The sequence below is a fragment of the Podarcis liolepis genome (assembly GCF_965112155.1).
Source record: "Podarcis liolepis genome assembly, chromosome: 7".
Taxonomy (NCBI): domain Eukaryota; kingdom Metazoa; phylum Chordata; class Lepidosauria; order Squamata; family Lacertidae; genus Podarcis; species Podarcis liolepis.
The window spans coordinates 35,935,406-35,958,465 of record NC_139561.1 but is presented as its reverse complement, the minus strand read 5'-3'; the positions used below and the strand labels follow the sequence as shown (position 1 = coordinate 35,958,465).

Sequence of the window (23,060 nt, the reverse complement as noted above, 5' to 3'; positions counted from 1 at the left end):
AGAGATGGTTGGGGAGGAATTCACAAGAGGCCTTCCTTGTAATAAGCGATTGTCTGAACTTCCCTGAAGGGTTTGTTTGTTTGTTTAAATTTTCCCCCCAGCTTTCGTCGAGCTGGCCTCATGCTGCTTGGTATAAGGTTTCAGGCAGGTGTCTCTCCCAGCCCTACCCAGAGATGCTGGGGATTGAACCCAGGACGTTTTGCCTTCAAAGCACATGCTCCTCCAGCCCTGAGCTATGCCAGAGTTCAATTTCACACTCCTTCATTTGTCCCTACAGAATAGTGACTGGGGGAGATAGTGGATTATCTGTGATAGTTCATGCTCAAAGTGGCTCATGACATCAAAAAGTTTACATAAGATAATTCACAAACAATTAATGAAATTTGGTAATGAAATACATACTGTGCATATAGCCAATACACTAGCAGATGCACACTATGCATATATAGACACACAAACAAACTAATATATATTACTAAATATACGCTAGACAATCCACCGATAGCAATAAGGTCTAACAATAGCAGTTGAAGAACCATAATCCAGATAATATCAACCCTGGCAACAACCCCTATCTGATAGCCTTACCCTGGTAGCCTCTAGGTATCCTGAACAACAGAAGCAGCCTCTGTAGCTGGAGGTCAGCCAAGAACCCACTTTCCCAGGCAAGGTCAAAATAGGTCAGGTAGGGACTGGGCTTTGTAGGAATCACTGTGAGGTGGTCACTGGATGATGACATCATTGGCCGATGGTGGGCCACAGCTCAGAGGTAGTACAACATATGTTCTGCCTGTGTAAGATGCCAGGTTCAGCTCTTCCAGTTAAAGGAACACGGAGAGCCTTGGGCCTAGGCTACTTGAAAAATACAAGCCTGCCCTGGTGCTATGATCCTCAGGTGAGCATCTTCTCTCAGTTCTATTAATATTAGAGGCATGTTTGATGGTGACAGGAGAGAGAGAGCCTTTTCTGTGACCGTTCCCAGATAGTGGAATTCTCTCTCAAGAGAGGTTAGACTGTCTCCCTCTCTGATATCCTTTTGGCACTGTATAAGACCTTCCTGTTTGGATGGGTCCTTGAAAATTAAGGTGCAGGTGATGCTGGTCGCTGGGTTGCTGTCAGGACATATTGTATGTATTTTAATTGCTGGTTCTAAATGTGTTTTGAGTACTTGAACTAAATTGGTTTTATCACTTTGCATTTTATAATGATAGTTTGAAATGTTGGAAGCCGCCCTGAATACCAACTTGGGAGAAAGGCGGGGTATAAATATATATTATGATAATTGTTGTGAGAGACACTGGACAGGGGTATAGGAAGGGTGTGTGCAGGGGGTGCAGTCCGTCCTGGGTGTGATCCTTGAGGGGGGTGACAAAATGGCACACAGTGGGGCTCGGCACTTACCGCGGAGCCTGGCCTGCAGCATGTCCAAGCCACGCGTCTCTCCTGGGAGTGACGCAGTGGCTCAGGGCCCTGCGCTGCCCGAAATGGGGCTTGTGTCTGTCAGGCGGACTCCATGGGCTGCGCTGCCCCCCAGGGTGCGGATCACTGTGGCACCCCCGTGCAGTGCTCCCGTGCACAACTCGCCCCGCCCCTGCCGCTCCGGGTGCCAGAGCAGCTAGCTACACCCCTGACACTGGAGAGGGAAGGGGTCATAGTTCATTGGCAGAACATGTGCTTTGCACTCAGGAGGTCCTGGATTCAATCCATGGTTTCTCCAGCTAAAATGATCTGGTCTCAGGGGATGAGAAAGATCGGCTGTGCCTGGGACCCTGGAGACCCTGGGATTGATGAACCAGTGGTCTGATCCCGTACAGTGGCGGAGCTTCATGCTCTGGCACAGGGAGGCGGAGAGCAGGTGGGGGCGGGGCTGGTGCGTGTCCTGGGGGCGGGGCATGCGGGGGTGGGGAGACAGCTGCAATGGCACCCTACTGGGCTTCAGATGTCTTCTAAAAGTCAGATAGTTGTTTATTTCCTTGACATCTGATGGGAGGGTGTTCCACAGGGTGGGTGCCACCACCGAGAAGGCCCTCTGTGGAGCCCAGCAGAACATGGGATGTAAGCACCACCATCCATAGTAATATGTATTGCATATCTTTTTTAATTTTTTGCTTTAAGTCGCTTGGGGTCCTTCAGGTGACAAGTGACTACTAAGTCTAATGAAATGAGCCATCCTCCTTTCATCCTGGCAGGTGTGAGCAGGATGGCTGAGGATGCAGAGCTGGTTCTATCCCTCCATTCACCCCTGCCGGAGAGTCCATCACCTTCTGTGTGGTCGTCTATTCCACTGCCAAATGGCTCTTACCATCAGAAAGTTTGGTTGGGATCTCCTTTCTTGCAATTTGGATCCATTGGTTCAGATCCTACCCTCTGGAATAGCAGGGGACATGCTTGCTCCATTTCCCATGTGACAGCCCTTCATATATTTGAAGATGGCTATCATTGCCTCTCAGTCTTCCCCAGGCTAAACACACCTAATTCCTTCTATCTACTTAATTCAAAATACAGTCTGTAGAATGAGAATATGCACATTTGTTTTGCATATATAGATTTGCGCTGTTTGTTCCAAGTGCAGAATTTGAATTTCTCGAACGCATAAATACTCCCTGTTTCAGTGCAAAACGTCACGCTCCCTCTTGTGAAATCTGTTATGTTGTGAATAAAACCATCACCTTAATGCTCTTAATGTCTAAGTGCAATGTTTTAAACATGAATTTAAAATATATAGCTCTCTTAACCTTGGCTGTTTTTATGAAAGCTAAACAATGGTCAATGACATAAAATTGCATAATTTAGTATTCATTTGCATAATGTAGCATTTTAGCATTTTTTGTCTTGGCATAGGATTTCATTGGTGCATTTGCACAGAATATTACCACTCTCATTAAAAGATAAAACATACATTCAAATCATATCCCCACCCCCATTAAAAATATATATTCCCTTTCCTAAATCGCCAAGGCCTTTTATTTTCAGAGGTGAAACTGTAACATTGTGTGTTCCTGGCCAGATATTTTTCTTCTTGCTTTTTCAAATCTAACCTGATGTACAGCTGGGGAGGTTTGTAATAAATACCTAGAGAGTTTGTTATCCACCCTCTTTTGTATTGCTCTCTGTTCAGATACACAAATATAATCCTCTGAAAAATACCTGTAAAAAACAGCAACATACAATCCATTTATGTCACTTTTAGAACAAAGAACAGTGACCTGAAAATAGCCTCCTTCCTTCTGTATGCAAAACGTTGACAATATTCTTTTTCATACCAAGCTATCAAAATAAGTCTTTTCGCTGTGTCGCCTGTAATCTGTTATGACGGCTCTGCGTTTTGTCATTAGACTTGCTAAAACGTTTTGCTATCATGTGTGTCGTTTTCCAGGGAGAGGAATGTTTATTTTCTTGCTGGGTGTCATGGAAACAGAAATGCTTACCTTACATTGTGGTTTGTCCATTTAAGAAGAATGGGGCATATGATCAGAGGCCAGGTTATGCCCTACCTTAGAGTAAGACCTTTTAATATCTTCCCCAGGGGCTCCCTGGTGGTCGCTGCTGCTTTGTGACCACAGATGGAACCCCATTGAGTCACGTTTTAAAGGATTGCGGTTCTGCTTGGATGTTTGCACCCCAAGCAAAGCCTCGAGCCCAGAGCTCCATAAATGCTCCAGTGCACATGTAGAGCCTCATCCCACAAGATTGCTCTGTTCTTATCAAAGAAGGAAGGTTCAGTCCTGTGAAATGTGCCTCACGTTTATAGAAAATTATCTTCTTTTTGGCAGAGTCACCAATTGTTAATATATGCTTCAGCTTTCCCTATTTATCAGGGAAAGTCTTTACATTCTGATGCATGTTTCTGGTGAATTTACTGTCCCTAATTATATTGTTTGAAGGGATGTCCTTTAAAAAAAATAGGGCTCCCAGAGCTGCTATTCTTTGGAGTTCAACTCCCTCTGCTGGTGTCATGAGCTACTGGGGACTGTGGATAGCTGCTCCATGTGGGGAGCCACCAAAGTACAGTTGGCAGCTTCTCAGTATCTGCCCATCCAGATATTCCTGGACAGGAAGGAGTACAGCAACTCTTCCTGTTCCAACTGGACCTTGCTTGAGCATCATCAGCTTCCTGAGGAGTGGTGTGTTCCTGTATCCATTGGTTATCCTTTGATCCTGTCTCCTGGCTTATCATTAAGTTCTGACTTGTTCTTCCGTTCTGACAGGCTTGTGGGCCCCACCCCCATGATTTGTCCTCCACTTCTTACTCTTTAGTCCATACTACTGGTATGTCTCAACCTCCTGGTTCCTGGCTCACCTCAGTTCTGGCCTTAGCGTGGTGGCAAATTAAGAAGTTCAGGGTCTGTTCCATAAGTTGTTGTTGCTGCTGCTGCTGTTGTTGTTAATTTGACCAATACAGATCTCCATGTGTTGCCTTTCAGCTAGATCCACTATTTTCTGTGCATATACATAAAATATTTTGGAATCTTCCAATGTCTTCTTTTGGATTGACTTAAGTTGCACTTCCCTTGAAGTTCTGTTGTACGTAGTGAAACTTTCAACCATTTTCTTGACAGTGAATCACCTTATGTTTTCATTGTTCCTAAATGCTTGCTTCGGAGCACACAGAACAAATCCCCAGGGTTATTCCTGCCACGCCTTCTCCAGAGTGACCCTAGGAGCCAATCCTTGCTGGCTGATTCACCTCCTTTGACTCTGGTTGGCTCCAATAAGCACAAAAGGTAAGAAGGTTTATTCTCAGTGGCTAAAAAGCTCCCCTTTCATGCTGTTTGGGTGGCTGTAGGACACTAGAGACAGGGACCCCGCTGGGGAAATAGTAAAAGGGCTTCAACTCCCATGACCACTATACTTCTGGCTGTAGCCCAGCTCAGATAACTCTCTAATATTTTAATCTCTGAATGAAGGGAGTAGATGCATCTTTCTAGTGCACATGCACTGTCAGGGGAGAGCCATAGATCAATGGTAGAGTTTGCTTTGATGTGCGTACCCATTGGTCACTGTCTCCTGAAAGTAACATGCCCCGTGAGATAATATTTACCTTCTCTGAACTGCCTATCAATTTAAAACAATGGACACATTTCAGCCAAAGTGAAGGACTTAGGCTACAGTCAATGTGCTCACTTACCTGATGACATGATAGGATAGGGGTTTCTAGAGCCAATGGGAAACTGTCAGGCTCCCTTGTTGCTTTTGCTCTTTACAGGAGGTGTAATATTCTCAATGCAATCTTGTCATGTTCATGAAACCCCATGTTTAAATTTCTCCCATGGAAATGAATGTGCTCTTTCCTCAAACCGCTCCACTTTGCCTGGACTGTGTTCAAACTCTTTTCTTTTAAATAAACAAACAAACTTGTGAATTCATAAATCTTGCATTGACTTTAATGAAGGGCTTTCCTTCTTCGACTTTGGGATTTAAGGCATCGTTTTTCAGTAGGTGAGATGTGACCCGAAACTGTCTAGCTGTGAAAATATGGGATTGCCGGTGACATATGGGTACCTGAGAGCAACTGAACTTGAAAGGACAAAAGAAATGTCCTGTGGATTTGCATGTGCTTCGAAATGCTTTGGGTTGAGATGAGGGAAGCCTGCAAGTCCATCAAGGATGGAAGGGATGGCAAAGGAATAATTAAAATGGAAAGTTAAATATCTGAGTTCCATTGTCTTGATTCTAAATGTTCTGCTCATTTTTGAAGTTCCCACAAAATCTGGAAGATAAAAGGAGCCAACCTGCTCCTTCCATTTGCATTCTTTCCAAAAATTATTTCAGCTGCACATGCACAGATGAACTCTTGCCTGCCTTAAGACAGCACATATATGCTGCATGCCGGATCTCTGAAGGGCTCTCAATCCACCAGGTTTTACAGAAAAACAGAAAAGACAGCAAAGCAGGTTGGAGGATTCAGTCATTAAATTCAGCTCTTCTTTTCATACCCTTGAAGCATGCTCAGATTTTGCAACAGACCAACAGTGAAAAGAGGGAAGGTTTATTTGGGGGCAGCAAGTGTGCATGGACTAAAATACTGTTGATATTATTTTAAAACATGTTAGCTCCTCTGGGTTACTTGGGGTTTTGCGGGGGCATCTGCTTGGGCAAATCTCCAGTAACATTAAGAACTCCACATGTATTATTTATTTGATACTGTTATACTTATTGTTTCCATTAAAAAATGCCTAAGGTAGCTAACAGTAAAATTCAACACATAATAAAAGAAGGAGTATCACAATAAATATTGTATAGCAAGCCATATAACCCAGGTTAAAGCATATTTACTTTTTAAACTTTTCCTTTTTTAAAGTTAATGTGGTGTACGAATCAGACCATTGGTCCATCTACCCCTGTATTGTCTATACTGACTGGCAGTGGCTCTCCAGCGTTCTTGGCAGGAGATATTCCCAGTCCTACCTGGAGATGCTGGGGACTGAACCTCGGACCTTCTGCATGAAAAGCAGATGCTCTGCTGCTAATATACCGAGTGGGGTCTAATGCAGAACAAGCCTTGCCTGCCTTTATAGATGCCTGCCTTTGCTGAGACAACAGGCCCCTATTAACTTCCAGTCAAGGGGGAAATTCCAGGCAGTCTAAGTTCACTGAGAGCTGTCTGGGGTACTGATATAATTTGCCAGAACCTGAATGTGCTATGCTACAGTTCCCTGAACCTGACTGTTACGTGGCATGGCTCTACTTACTGTAACCTTTCTGCAGTGTGTGTGTGTGCGCGCTCGCATGTCTTTTTGAGTACAAGGGCCACATTCCATTTTGGGTAAGGTTCCAGGGACCACATGACAGTGATGAGTAGGGCCAGAGGAGCAATTAGTGTGAAGTTTTACCCTTGTACAGTTAGGCTGGTTTCTACACACGCACACACACATACCCCTCTCTCCTCCATCCAGGCAAGGAAAGAGGCATTATCAGAGGTCAATGACACATCCCAGCCAGCAAAAACCATCACGGAGGGTGCAAAGCAGAGCCAGTAAGAGGCGTGGCCTGGGCAGAGTCACAGGGGCCACTTAGGGAGCCACTGAGGGCCGGTTCTGTCCTTTGGTTCCCCAGTTAGCACCTTACTGGGTTTGTCTTTGCTTGTGATGCCTCTGTCAAATGAGACCCTGCTACTGCCCTTTGCCAGGCAGGATCTCGTTTGCCAAGGCTTTGCTTAATAAGCCTTTTCTGAAATCAGCGAGGCCCTGTTCCTTGCGAGCCCTGGACCTTTGCCAAACAAGATACATGCAGATTGCAGGACTGCAGGACCCACTTTTGCTACTTGCTAGGACTCTGAGGTCCTAGCCAAATGACAAGTGATGACCTCACTCATCACATGATGTCTGCATCTGCTCAAGATACAGGGCACAAGGGCTAGATGTCATAAGCAAAGATATTCTCCCCAAACCTTACATGCCCCCCCTCCACTTGTAAAGGAGCAGGGTGAGGCCAGTCATTTCCACTGAAGACTGTGCTTGCAAGTGACCATTTCTAAAGGGAGGCCGAGTCACCTGTCCAATGCTTTGGCACTCCATGCACCTTCAATCTAACTGGTTCTGCCAACTGTCTCATCAGTTACTGTGGAACCTCCCTCTTGGGAGGAGGAGGAGAGACTGGCTCAGCTGCATCCCCCTCCCATTTTGGGATGCCCAGCAGTCTCAGGGCAGCGTCACTGCTTGGGTTGCCTCCTATTCCCATCTTGGAATCCTCTTCTGACAGATGCTGGCATTCCGTCTCAACCCCATTTGACACCATGACAGTTGGCCCACTGGGATGGGCACAGTCAAATAGCCTCTTGGACCCATGATTTCTTTCAACAGCATTGCTTCTTGAAGCGCAGAAACCACATACCTCCCCCCCAATCAGAATATTACTGCATTAATAAAGGTTTGAAAAAGGAAATGTCTTTTTCTCCTTTAGCTCGCGTACTTCTGTGTTAATTTATAATTCAGGACAAACAGCTTCTTTGATCCCTGTGATACAAATAGATCTTGGAGCCCTGGACAGCTAAACAGTTAACATTTGTTTTAGTTTTTTCTATTAAAAAAACGGTGAGGGGAGAGAAGAGGGGGAAAACAACGGGCATTTTACATTGCAAAGGTCATTTTACGATAACACATTAGGGGGCATATTTTTGGTACAATGTGCATGAACTGAGCTGCGTGATTCCCATTAGTTTTAATGGGAGTTTCACAACTAAATCTATGTCCATTTTGCTGGGGGGAGGGGCGAGAAAAAAAAAAGCTTGATGTACTTCTTTAGAGTAGCAAAACCGAACCAAACAAAACATTGTTAATGAATCTTGAGCCGCTGGCTGTCTCTGGGCTTCAGACTGAATCGTATTGTGTCCATGGCTTCCAATGGTAATTTGAATTTGTATGTGTATGTATGCGATTTGCCTCTAGAAAAAATAGGGGTGAGCTGACCCTAACCATATGGACTCTGTAATCATTTGTTTTCCCAGCTAACAAGAATCAGGAGGAGAGGGCTCTCGATGGCTGCTAGCCGTGATGGCTACGTTCTGCCTCCACAGTTGGAAGTACAATGCTTCTGAATACCAGTTGCTGGAAACAGCATGAGGGTAGAGTGCTCTTGTGCTTGGATCCTGCTCTTGGGTTTCCCACAGACGTCTGTGAGAATGGGATGCTGGACTAGATGAGCCATTGGCCTGATCCAGCAGACTCTTCTTGTTTAGGGGTCGGTGAGCCAGTGGTCTGCTTCAGGATAAGGCAGCGTTGTTCATTGCACTGTCAGTCTCCCAGGAGAACCTTTGAAATACATTCCTCAGAGTTTCAAGTTTTCTTCTTCTTTGTTCCAAAAGCTGGCCTTCTATAAATACAATGCGGCAGAAGGTTAAAAGGAGCAAGGTATTTATTACCCTACAAGCATTCACTGGCTCGGGAGTACATAACAATAACTAATGCACTTATTTAATTTTTAGGCATTCTTAACAAGTGGACCATTTCACCTATAAATCCAAACTTGATTCATGGGCAGGAAGGGAACAGAAGGTCAATGAAAGGAAAATAACTTTTGATTTTAGGCCTATTCAACTCACAGTCTACCCTCCAGCATATAGTTTAGGTTTAAGAGGACCACAATTACTTTAAATGTTCCTTCTCTTTCACAGTCCAGCTGCATTTTCCTAATTTTCTTTGCCGCCCAGTACACAGCTATGCTGGGAACAAGTCAGTTACTGAGACACCTGCTCAGGATTCCAGCATTGGAAAGCTTCATCGATAAAAGGAGAGGGAGAACAACAATTTTCTGTAACATCCCGATCCTGTGCTTGACATGCTTTATGCAGAACAAATTGGATATAATTCTGTAGCGATGCGTTTGGTGCTTAACATGAAGCACTAAACTTAAAATCTGTTACAAAACTTCTTTTTAAACCCTCGGAAAGAGATTGAAAATGTACAGCAGAGGTGGGAACTGCAAGCTCACCCCAAACTCACCCACCAAGCCTCTCTGAGTGACCTGCCAGCCCCCTGCTCCATTTTGTAATGGCGGTATTGCTGCTAGACAAGCATGGCAAGCACGAAAGCAGCAGTAGCCAGTCATCTCCATTGTGGTGTTGCACTGAATGGAGAGATTTAAATGACAATAGAATCCTATGACCTTCCCATGAATTGCACCCTGAAAACAGCTTTCAACAGCTTTAGCAGTGCAATTGAACAGTGCCTGGACAGCTCAGTTGGTTAGAGCATGGTACTGATAATGCCAAGGTTGCAGGTTCGATCCCTGTATGGAACAGCTATATATTCCTGCATTGCAAGGCATTGATGGAAGGTCCCTTCCATCTCTATATTTCTAGGGCGGGGGGAGTGGTTTTATTCCCCGGCATTTTTGAGCTAGAAGGACTAATGGTCTGACACAGTTTCCTCCATTCCTAATCCTGCACATTTCTACCCATGTCCCATGGAGTCAAACAAAGCATGCTTCCAAGTAAAGTGAGTATAGGATTGCAGCTTTGAACAATGAATAAAATCCCTTCTTTAAAAACAAAACAAAAAACCCAGCAATTTTGCAAAAGGCATTAGAAAGAGATAGCAAGGGAAACTTCCCAGGTCAGAAGGTGGGTTCCAAAGTCTGGATGCATCTCTTGTAATATATACCTTTAGTACTCAGCCTAATCTTCTCATTGTAGATTGTTTTTAGCCAGTTTTAATATTGTATTTTTACATCATTTCAGCCTGCCCTAGGACCTTACAGTGAAGGGTGGGCTGGAAATCTAATTTACTATTATTAATAACAATGCACGGCAAACCACAAGCACAAGCTATTAGCCATGATGGTTATATCCCGCCTGCACGGTTGGAGGCAATATATGCCTCTGAATGCCAGAGTCTGAGAATCACTGGTGGGGAGAGGGCAGTTGCTCTCTCCAATCCTGCCTTTGGGCTGTGGCAACAGAGTGCTGGACTAGATGGGCCCTTGGCCTCATTCAGCAGGGCAATTAAATCACAGGTGACCTGTAATAGGCAGCACAACCCTGCATTTCCACCTTTAATTCTGTGGCGGAGGCAGATTGAAACAAAAGAACGCAGTTATTTTCATGACTCTTTCTTCTGCTTGAAAAATGGGATTTGCTGCCACTAGATGTGGTGGCTTCTAGTTGAGATGGCATTGGAAGGGGCCACCCGCCTGATCCCTCAGGCTCCCCTGACCTCCTTATATTCTTAAATATACACCTCCTTCTGTGGATGTTGGTGCTCTGCATGCAGACATCACAAGAGGGAGGAGAGCAAAGCCAGTGGGGCTGACTCCTCAGTGTGGCCCCGCTCCTTGCTCCCCTGCTCATCAACATGGGAAACTGCAACTCCCACATAGGGCTATGGATCTCCTCGAAGTCTGCCCTTTCGCCGCCTTATACCTCCCACTTCCTAGAGTAAATTGTGAACAATTTAAAGCCCCCCCCCCTGGTTTTGTTTGGAAGATGAGACTTTGACACGCACAAGGGCCATTCTCTGTCTCGCTTTTCAGTCCATTCGACCTGCTAGCATTGTCTTGGTCAGGAGTCCTTGGCCCGATGTTTTCATGGGCCTTGTTCTAGTTGCTGCTGGGGCTAACTCCTCACCTCCCCATCAGTCAGTGTTGTTAGGAACATCTGTTTCACTTTGCACTTTTTTCTTTTTGGCAGAACAGTTTCCCTTTTGCGTGGTGTAATAACTTTCAAGCCGCTGGTTTATTATTCACCTCTCTCTCCCTCCCCCTTCCGCTTTCCTCCTTTTCGGCTGCACAGATTATTCACACACACAAGAACATTTTCTCTGCTTCTGACCTTTCTTTAGAATATCTGCTTTGATTCTGCACATACTTAGGTGGGTTTTTCTTTTCTTTTACCCCTTTCTTTGGGGTTTAGTATTCCTCCCTCCCTTGCTTGCTCTCCACCCCCCACCCCCCACCCCGGCCACTGTTTTCCCCCAGGTTCATTGTCTGGCTGGCACCAGCAGGCTCAGAAGACTTGCTTTCCCTCATCTTTTCATCCTTCACATGAATTCAGCTGCACATGGTGATCACCTTTCTTTAAAAACAGCTTTTGCAATGACTCTTCTTTTTTTAAATAAAATAAAATAAAGAATCCAAGTTACACTCGGATCTGTTTTGACTATTCCCATCTTTCCGCCACCCCCTTTTCTGCCTCGATTCCAGGTCTGTTACTCTGTGTGATCGAATAATTAAGTGCAATTGGCAAAATAGTTTTGGTTCTTCGATGCTGGATCACTCTGGGTCCTCAGGTTTTATCACCCCACTCCACTAGGAAAAAACCTGCCTTTTTCTCTCTCCCAGCACCATATCTTGAGTGCTGCTCCTTTCTCTCCTTTGCTGCCTTTGTCTCTTGTCTCCAGGGCTTCTCTTGTCACATCATACAGTTTTTCCATCATATTTGGCATTTTTGACCTGATCTACCTCTCCAGCTTGCCAGCATTTTCTTGTTAGCTATAGAGCATCCCCTACTGATCTCGTCAAGGCATTTTCTTAAAACCATTTCCAACAGCTTTACTAAATTTTTTTTTTTTGAAGACTTAAATAAAAAAAGACCTCTATCCTCAAAAGTACACTGGTTGGAGTTTGAGGTTAAGAGTTATCTTTTTTAAAAATGTGCCCCCTCCCAAAAAAAGAGAGAGGAATAGAATAAAAAAAACCCCTTCCTGTAGTTTGTTTGTTTTTTTAATCCACAGATACATTTCTGTTACATCCCATCCTATTATTTTTCTTTCTTCTGGAACTGTTATTCATATTGATGTTTACTGAAGCTCAAACCAGATAAGACTGAGATAAATCCACTAGTGGGGTGTTTTCTTAGACCAGAGGGATGGGAGGATGGGAAGTGAGTGTTTCAGTTTGCAAACGCTCTTTTGGAACCTGAACGTCCGACGCGGCTTCCAATTGGCTACAGGAGCTTCCTGTAGCCAGTGGGAAGCCAAACCTTGGTTTCCGAATGTTTTGGAAGTCAAATGGACTTCCGGAATGGATTCCGTTCAGCTTCCAATGCACTACTCTATTATTATTATTATTATTATTATTATTATTATTATTATTATTATTAAAAAAACACCCAATGAATTATGACACAAAGCATAACAAATCAAACAGCTTGTTTTAAAAAAACGCCACTGAAAGCAATAGAGTGAAATGCTTGTCCCTGAATGGTGAAATTATCGACAATTGTTGCTAATAATTCAATTATTGAATTATTGACGAAAAGAATATCCAGGTTGCACCAGCAGGCTCTCCCTTGCCCTGCAGATGACCAGTCGCAAATGGAGCTGCCTCTAGAGGAAAACCAATGCCTTATTTCTATCATAATTTATGACTGATGTTTCATTACTGCGGTGTGAAGAAAATTGCTTCGAAGCCTGCCTGACCCGTCCCCCTTGCTATGGGTTACGATGCATCATCATCTTGGCTTGGCAGTTGGGTCCCCAAATGCTCGTTCAGTCATGTGCTTGCATAGGTTGTACCCTTGGCTAAATGCACAAAGGGTGTTGGCAGCGACCTTCCTACACATTCCATTGTTGTGCAAAAGAAAATCTGAACTAGGCAAACTCCCCCCCCCACTCACACTCACACACCCCCTCCAGTTTTTAGAAACGGTTCTCTGTCCATTCTGCATATGGCTGAAATAGGAAACATTCCTGCCCCCTCTTTTTATTACTTGATCTTGCGTAAAATGACAATGTGTGCCCAAGAAGGCGGCCCATCGTTCCGGATCCAGGATTTTGTTTAAAGGACTGTTTTAAGAGGAAACATCTCTCCCTCTCCCTTCATCTTAATCTCACAGTGTGTCACGGAGCAGAAAAGAGCCATAGACTTTTGTGGCGCTTGAGTCCACAGATCTGGCTTTGTGGCGGGCGTTTCCCGTGGCGATCATGCTGAAAGTCTGGATGTTCATACACTGTCTTGTGGAATCAGCTGGACCCAATTATGAGCTGCCCCCTTCCTCTCCCTCTGCAGTACAGCTTTTTGTGTCCTCTCTGGCTCAGTCAATGGCGAGGTGTTTGCTCCTGGCTGCGAGACACTTTGAAACTTGAACATTCAGATTTTCTGTTGCTGCTTGTGGTTTTAAGTCCCTTTTGAAAATGGGCTCTCCTCCCCACCCCAACCCCCACATTCTTCTTCTTCTTGGTTCATTTATATGTGGTGTATGCCTGATGGAAGCAAAAAAAAAATCTGTCGAAGATAAATATCTAGGAAGGTGCTAAGATATCTAGAAGCAGAGCAGCAGCAAAAAAGAAGAAGGCAATTTTAAAAGAAGCACCCAAGGATCTTTAAAGGGGGGAGGGCACTGAAATTAAGTTAATACAGCAATTGTTAAAATATACCAAAGGAGAAGAACAGAAGAACGAAGGCAGTGAGAAAGAATTTGGGTTGTAGAATTGCATCTTTGCCTATGCAAATTTTCCCAATCTCCTGTCAGTAAAATAGGAATGATAATGGCCTACCTATCCAGGTTGTTGCAATGCGACAATGGTTTTTAATTTGGGAGAATATTTTGGGCTTTTCCTCCTGTGCTTTGAATCCATGGAGTGAATAATCAGCCATACTTGGCAATCCACTTTCCTGGCAAGGATATTTGACCTTAATGCAGAGGTGAGGAATCTCTTCCTGCCTGAGAATCAATTCAGGGCAACCCCCTGAGAGTGATATGCCAGTGGTGGGTGGGGCCTGAAGCAAAAGTGGGAGGAGCAATAAATGGAGCAACATTGGGTACAGCAATAAATGTAAATTCTACCTTTAGACAGTAGGCTGGTTCTAACAGAGACTCACACTCCTCCTCTGAGCAAGAGGCATTTTATCAGAATTCCAGGGGACATCCCAGCCAGTCAAAAACAAGGAAGGTGCAAAGTAGGGTTGCCGAGGGGCATGGCTTGCAGACAGGGGTGTGGCTGTGGTGGCGGCATAGTCTTGAAGGGCAGTTAGAGAGGGCCTAACAACACTAAATGTAGAAGAAGAAGTAATAGTAGTAGTAGAAGAAGAGTTTGGATTTGATATCCTGCTTTATCACTACCCGAAGGAGTCTCAAAGCGGCTCACAATCTCCTTTCCCTTCCTCCCCCACAACAAACACTCTGTGAGGTGAGTGAGGCTGAGAGACTTCAAGAAGTGTGACTAGCCCAAGGTCACCCAGCAGCTGCATGTGGAGGAGCAAGGAATCGAACCCGGTTCACCAGATTACGAGTCCACTGCTCTTAACCACTACACCACACTGGCTCTCTGGAAATCGGACCTTTGTGGCTCTGCAGACCTGATGATCTCCTTCCAGTTGCAAGGTTGTTGCACCCAATCACTGTTGTGGGGCTGGGGAGAAATACTGGGTGGACCTGTGTAATGTAGCACCTATTTTCCAAGTTCCTTCTCAGTGTGATACATCTGTCTGGGCTGTACCACTTCCGGGAATGGTGGTGGCTCAGCAGTGGAGTCCCCACATGGAATGTCCCAAGTTCAAACTCTGGCATCTCTGGGTAAAGCTAGGAGAAACTCCTGGGTCTGAAACCCTGGAGAGTTACTCCAATCTTGAGCTAGATGGGCCAGTGGCCTGTCTCAGTTTCCTGTGCTCCCATGATACAAAAAAAGTATCTGTGCATAGAAAACATTGAAAAGGTTGGGTTCTAGCTGGAGTCTTGTCTTGACACATATCCTAGCTTACCTCTTTCCTTCATACATACTATGCATGTACAGACCACTATCCCTTTGGTTCCAGAAACTCATCCCCAGTGCTCCTTGCTCTATCCTACAGGAAACATTATTCAGACTTGATCCAGTGACAGCAGATTTTCAAAGTCTGATACTTTGGGGTTTGAGCAACTTTTGCTAAACACCCCACCCCATGGGCAACAATCCTTTGTGGGTGACCTTTGTGGGGGCACATGCCAATGGTTGGTGTAGCAGAAAAATGGGGTGTGGACAGACAGATGACACTGTTCATCTTCCATCCCTGGGTAAGCAGGAGATATTATCACAACTCAAGGACACATTCCAACTCAGTGAAAATCACTTTAGCAGGCCTGTGGGGGATGTGGTCTGGGGGTGGGGCCTGGGAAGAGTCCTGGGGGCCATAAAAAGATGCCAGGGTGGCAGGTAGAGATCTTTGTTATATACCCCAACAACATAAATTGATGTGCCCAGACAATCTCCTTTTGTACAAGAAATCAGACATTTTAATTATGCCCTCCCCCTTTCCCTTCTTACCACCTGATGATGTACAGGCCTTTCTGAAAAGAGTTTGCATTTTGTTTTAAAGTTTGCATGAAAGGAATCTAAAGTTGAGAAAGAGAGGTTGGCACTGTGCGGGATTAACTTTTCAGGTAACAGAAGAATTACCTTTGGCGACATTTCTCTTGATGACACGCAAGAATGGAGGGAGGACATAAAAGGGGCCACCTAAGATGTGGAAATCTTCCCCTTCAACTTGAAACACGGCCCTTTAAAAGGCACTTACAACCTCATCTGTACATCCCAATGTTTCTTTTCTTTACCCAGAATGTCTTTTCATGAAATTTGTCTTGGTGTTTGATCTGTTACCCTTTCTTGGTTATCTTTGTCTAATCTTTTGCAATGTAATTTTTTCTCCCTTGCAGAAATTAATTCTTTCGCCCTCCTCTCATCTCTGATTATTTTATGTTGTGAGCTCTCTTAAAAGTTTTCAACTCCATCGCTCTTTTCAGGGTACATTTTCCTCTGCTCAAGATGCATTCAAAGCGGAAGTGGGTAGCCTGCAGCCTGGGTGACACATATGCAGTCCCCAACCTCATTTCTTCATGCCACTGGAAGCTGCCCCTATTGATCAACCCTATCAGATTTTGAGGATTTTCAGAATGGTGGAGATGGGCAGGAGTGGGAAATGAGGCATTCTTCTATGACTCAGATTTTGCTCCGAGCTGGAGAAGGATTTGGGGGCTTTAAAAATTAACCTCTCATTTGAAGCGAGCTGGTTTGTTTGTTTTTTAAGCCCCCAGATTTCACCTCCAGGCTTGGCTTGGGAACATTCATGGAATGCGAATGGTTTTCTTCAACATTTCTCCTGCCTTATGATGTTGGTGGGTGCATGATGCCTTTGCAAGCCGTGGTGGAGAGCTGCTTGAGAATTCAGTTGCCAGCCCCTTCTAAAACATAAGCTTGGAGCCACTGAAGTCCTACTCAGAGTAGGCCTATTGAAATTAATGAGCCTAAATTGGCCATGTCAATAAGCCCCGGTGGATCTACTATGAGTAGGGCTATCACTGGCTATCACCCATATTTGGGAACAAGGGAGAGGGTTATTGATCCGTGTGGAGGGGCAGAAAACTCCTAAAACATGTGCCAGAAATAATCAGGATCATTGGCTCAAATAGAGAAGATATTCAGTGAATTAAATGGTGTTTGGTAGGGTGGCCTCTGGCGCCTCCTGAAGCTGCCCCATTCAGCCCCATTCACTTGGCTGAAGTGTGGGGGACAAATTCTCTAAATTAATAATAAACCTTCTTCCATCCCATCAGAGTTTCATCCTTCCTACTTATTTCATCTGAATCCACACCCTCACCCCAGTTTTTAAAAGGATTTCTCTCCCTGTTGCTATGTAGTTTCAGAACAATTAGAAGGGGAAATATTTTATTTTGTAAGAAAAAAACCCACCCCTGCCATTTCCATATCCCCGGGGAAAAGAAAGTTTTTCTCCTGCTGTCTGGTCGGCTTCTGCGAAGTGCATGTGAAGCACACTAAAGTCAGAAAGGAGTCGCTTTCATTTGCTTTCTGGAACAGTATTGGATGTCTGTATCCAACCTTTTCCATTTGCGAGCTCAAGGGCTCCTAGCAGATGGGTGTGTTTTAACTTTGTGCAACAGAGAAACTCAACACAACTGCACTAGCAGAAACTTGAGGCGCAATGGTTTGCAGCATCTATTTATGACAAATCTATTGGCAACCTTTTTATGTATTCTATTATGTGACAATGTCCCAGTGGGGCAAAACAGTTTGCTGGCGGAACAAGTATGCGGTTAAGTGACTTTAACGTAGTGCTACAAACACAAAATTTGTTGCATGAAAAATAAATTTTAAAATCCTCTGTATACTAAATGAGAGTAGCCCAATCAACCCAGTGGAGCTTACTTCTGAGTCGATTTGCACAGGACTTGGAATTCCACCCTTTGTCTACTTTTGCCTCTAGCTCTGCCCACCACTAGAATCCAGCCCTCCAAAGGTTGCCCAGAGTGGAATGTGGCTCTCAGTTTGAAAACTGGGTACATGCGTCTGATTAGACCAGACCCCAAATGTTTGCTTCTCCCCTGCAACCATTCTTCACCCTGGACTTGAGGAGCTGCATTTCCCTTCTTCAAAGAACTGCTGTCCTCAAAGCACTCGTATCCAATCCTGGAATTTATCTGCAAACTGATGTATCTTCAGAAAAGTCACTGTTGGTATTATTTATAATTGCGTTCTAAGTGGTATATGGAAACTGCCTCTTACACAGACAAGTTAAATTGGTAAATGTCACGAAAACTCCACAGAAACTTAATCAGAGGTTTATTAACTTCAGCGGTGACTGCTGAAAACCAGGGATAGGTGGTGGCGGCAAAGGACAGGGCAGAGTGCAGGGCGGCTGACAGCCGGTGGAGCAGGCATCCCCAAACTCGGCCCTCCAGATGTTTTGGGACTACAACTCCCATCATCCCTAGCTAACAGGACCAGTAGTCAGGGATGATGGGAGTTGTAGTCCCAAAACATCTGGAGGTCTGAGTTTGGGGATGCCTGCAGTGGAGCTAGGGGTGGGTGCAGCCAAAGGTCACAATAGGTAGGGTATACTTGTGTCATGACCCCTGAACCTGTCAGTGAACTGAATATGGAATCAGACTTCAGGGACACCATTTGGTGAGATGGGTCAGATCTGACTGCAGAAGATAGGGAGACCTGCGGCGGTTGGACAGGAGCTCCCAGAGGGATCTGCCAGATCAACAAGGCCTAGGGGGCCACAGCCCAGATCCTCATGGACACCTTCCCCTGAGACTGAAGAACCAGATGCCTCTGAGGTAGAAATTCTGTAAAAAAACCATTATCAGCGAGGCCAGTGTCACATATGCAATAGTGTGTCCTGACCAGAAACAGTTTAGGTAGAGCCTAATGGCTGAATGCTAGAGTGAAAAGCAACTCCGGGTAGAGAAAAACAATTCTAGGAGGGCCCTGTGCATACAGTTTAAAAATTAAAAAAAAGATGTTAAGAAGCGTCTGCAAAGCAGGTTTTCTAACGGAGCATTATGGCACCATTTTTTATCATTAGAAATCCCTGTCAAGCAGAAATGTTGTTGCATGACCAAAATGCCGCCATTTTGCTTTTCCAGCTTTCATGGAGTTGATAAATACTTTGTAGACTGAAAAATCAACCTACATCGTTAACCAGGTAACAGGTTTGCCATGTTGCCAACTTCAGTATGTGCTGAATTTCCCACCTGACAAAACCTGATCTTTGCATGTGTTAATTGCTTAAACGTTGGAGGAAAGGAAAAAAAATTACCTTGAATGGTCAATGACAATAATGAATGCCAGCATCCGGCCGTGTCAGGCACTTGGCTAGCCAGTGCTGCAATATCCAGTGCCAAGTTATGGCTGACAAGGGCTGTAGCTCAGTGGCAGAATGCTTGCCTTATATGCAGAAGGTCCTGGGTTCAATCCCCAGCATCCCCAGGTTAGGCCTGGGAGAGACCCCTGCCTGAAACCCTGGAGAGCTGCTGCCAGTCAGCGCAAGCAACACTGAGCTAGATGGGGCAATGGCCTGGCTCAGTAAAAGGCAGCTTTGTAAGTCTACAAAGGGTAAGACTGGGAACTTTCCCTGTTTGAAACTCTACAGTGCCTTTGCCAGTCAGTGTAGACAGCGCTGAACCAGATGGACCAATAGGTCTGATTTGGTAGAAGTCAGCTATGTTCCTATGGGTAACATGGAAATCACCACTGATGCTTTTTGCTCAGAGCGAGCTGCAGCTAAAAACCCAGCAAGAATATTTTTTTGGATGAGGGATAGGCAGAGAAGAGCAGGAGAAGGCAGTGGGGGCTCCTGCCCAGCAGGTTAGGCACATTCTGCAAAATGGAGGTCTTGCCCTTTTGCTTAGCTGCGCTATAGTCCAAATTCCAAACTCTCCAGAATCACAAAATCTGGGTGATTTCTCTCTCTCTCTCTTCTGAACGGCTTTGCTAGCTTCCTTTGTGAATTGGATAAAGACCAGGTTCTGCAAAGCACTGAGCGGATGGCTGGCAGCAGCTCCCATTCAGAAGATCCCAGCATGCTGTGTAAATGGGATTTGAGCTCTTTTGATAATTGTTCTCACATGGGTCCCACTGAGCTGCCCTGAAAATCCAGCCCCATGTCCTAAACAATAATTTGAGCTAGCAGCCCATCCTTGGACCCAGCTGAGGTGATGATGGTGTAACAGAGCTTCAGATGCCAATAATGTCAAAGTGAGACGGATAAAGCAAGTAGATTGCCTACGGTTGGACCTGCTATCTCCCCCCACCTCTTTTCTTGTTTCTATCTCATGGGCTTCAGTAGACTCTGTTTACTATGGAGAGCACTGATTTTCTGGGAACTGCCCTAGATACATCATTGCCCCCATTTTTCTTTCTGGGGCATTGGTGGGAATACATCTAATTATTATTATTATTGCTAGTATGTACACTGTGGAGAAAGTGGATAGAGAAAAGTCCCCACCCCCTCTCTCATAACACGAGAACTCTTGGGACATCCAATGAAGCTGACAAAGAAAAGGGAGGACTTATTCAGGCACAGCGCATAGTTAAACTATGGAACTCACTGCCACAAGAGACAGTGGTGGTCACCAACTTGGTTGGCTTTAAAAGAAGCTTAGACAAATTCATGGAGGTTAGATAAGACCGTCAATGGCTTCTAGCCATGATGGTTGTGTTCTGCCTCCACTGCATCTGAATACCAGTTTCTGGAGGTGGGAGGAGGGGGTGGGAGAGGGGGGGGTTGTGCAGTGAATTCGGGTCGGGATTAAATAAATAAATACCAGTTTCTGGAAACTGTAGGAGGGGAGAATACTGCCGTGCTCAGATCCTGCTTGAAGGCTTCCCAGAGCCACCTGGTTGTCCACTCTGAGAACAGGATGCTGGACTAGATAGGCCATTGGCCTGATCCAGCAGGCTCTCCTTAAGTTCTTCTGTGGGGCTGTGCTCCTGCTCGTTCCACTCGCCAACCCCTCCCCCACCCCCATTAACTCACTAGAGCTTCCCCTTCCTACCCCAGGCAACTTGCTTTTCGCACTTCCACCTCCATTTCTGAAAGCACTTTCCTGCTCTACAACCCCACGTAGCACCAATTTTCACCTTCCCTCCCCTGCCCATGCCCCCCACTCCTGCTGTGCAACTCCCCCTTACACCCAAAACACTCCCGTGGTACACTGAGTTAGATGTACCAACGGTCTGACTTGGACCCCGTCTGCACTATACACTGAAAGCAGTGTTATCTTGGCTTCTCCCAAAGAATTCTGGAAACAGTGACTTCTCATCAGGACACCTCTACAGTGTTACCTCGGGTTACAGACGCTTCAGGTTACAGACTCCGCTAACCCAGAAATGGTACCTCGGGTTAAGAACTTTGCTTCAGGATGAGAACAGAAATCGCACAGTGGCAGCAGGAGGCCCCATTAGCTAAAGTGGTACCTCAGGTTAAGAACAGTTTCAGGTTAAGAACGGACCTCCAGAACGAATTAAGTTCTTAACCCGAGGTACCACTGTGTTCTCTTCACAGAGCTACAGTTCCCAGTTTGGTAATCAATCCCCTTCTCTATGGAAATCTGGGAATTGCAGCTCTGGGAAGGGAACGGGGTCTCCTAACAACTCTCAGAGCCCTTAACAGACGACAGTTTCCAGGATTCTATGGGGGAAGCCACAACGTTTAAGTGGCATAATACTTCTTTAAACATATGGGGCAGATGGGACTGTGGCAGAATTCAGCTTCTTACTCTTGGCTATAAGAAGAAGGGGTATTTGTCCACACAAGAGGGCCCTCCTTTTGAGGTCTGAAATGTTGGAGTCTCTTAAGATGGAGTTCAACTGCTTAATGATACAGAGGGAAGGAAAGTTCTTACCTACCCTCCAAATCAAGAAGAATGCAGCCGCCCCATCAACAATTTAAATATCTTCCATTAAGGTGAGTTGGCGCTTTGGACTTTTACTCTAGTTTCTCTCCCCCCCCCACCCCCTTCCTCTCCCTTTGAACAGCTCCTGCTGCTAGGTCTGGAAAGTCCTGTGCCATAAAGAAACGCCGGAGCCCCAGCAAAATAAAGACAAAGAGAGAGAGAGAGAAAGCTCTGTGAGAAGAAGTTCAAAAGAAGCGGAGACTAAGAATGAAGTTTTCAAGCTATGTTCCAAGGCAAGGACTTTTTCATCTTTAAACCTTTGAATTGCGAATTCACGCCAGTAAAAGTTACTACTAGGTTAAAGTTTAAATGGCATAGAAAAAGGAGTGAGAGAAAAGATTAAACATGTTCTGTCTGGACAGTGGAACAAAGACTTTGAATCCTTATCTATGCACCTGTCTATAGACCGTCTAAGTTCTCGGAGTCCCACAGAGGACATGAGATGAAGTCCTCTTATTGTTCGTATTAAGGACGGAAGTAATTGAAAGGAAAAGGGAAAGGAAGGGAGAAAAAGGGTCTCGAATCAGCTATGACTGCCTGTATGGTTAAAAAATAATTTAAAGGGAAAGGGACTGTCAAGCAGTTCATATTATGGAAATCTGACCGTTGAAGGCAGAGTCCCCCACCCTCCCCCCAAAAAAGATCTCTGGCTATTATTCTTTGCAAGAGTTTCTCATGCCCTCTCCAAATTAACGTCAATGGACACACTGAAAAATTGGCCATTTTTTTTTACAGCTGTTCCGTTTTTTTGCCCAGTTTAAGTTTTGGGATCAAAACTAGCAATTTCCTGTTGCCCACAAGCATTAAGGCAGGGGCAGCTCTCCAGATGTTTTGGCCTACAACTCCAATCGGCCACATTTGCTGGGCCCCCCAGATTGGCCAGCATGGACAATGGTCAGGGATAATTGGCTTTATAACAACATCTGAATGTTCACCACGGTTTAACCACCTCTGCCCTAAGAGATGGTGCAGTCCAGCTCTGGAGACTTTCCATGTATTTTGAGGATTTCTGCAAAGCTTGAGAGAGGTATGCTTACACCCAGCCTCCACAGCAAAAGGGAAGGGGTTTCAGCTCAGTGGTTGATCACTTGCTTTGCATGCAACGGGTCCCAGGCTCAACCCCTGGCACCTCTATGTGGGGCTGAGAGAAACCCCTCTTTGACACCCTGTAGAACCACTGCTGGTCCGCCCAGACCAGCCTTCTCCAATTTGATTCCCTTCCAGATGTTCTTAGACTCCAATTCCCATCAGCCTCATCCAGAATGGCCAATGGTCAGAGATGACAAGAGTCATATTCCAAAACATGTGGAGGCCACCAAGTTGGGAATGTCTGGGATAGACGATGAGCTTGATGGACCAGTTGCCTATCCAGGGCTGGCTTCAGGTTTCTGGCCACAGGTTGTCAGTGGGCCCCTTAACACCCCCCTTTCTTCCTCAAAGCATACCCATC

The 23,060-nt window shown here is 45.2% G+C and overlaps 1 long non-coding RNA gene across 1 annotated transcript; it reads left to right on the top strand.

The window, feature by feature from the left end:
• The first annotated feature begins 772 nt into the window (after nucleotides 1–772).
• On the top strand, nucleotides 773–22,021 carry LOC310711703. Its single transcript, XR_014528604.1, has 3 exons — nucleotides 773–895; nucleotides 4,560–4,724; nucleotides 21,693–22,021. It is a non-coding gene; the product is annotated as an uncharacterized lncRNA (long non-coding RNA).
• The last annotated feature ends 1,039 nt before the right edge of the window (nucleotides 22,022–23,060 follow it).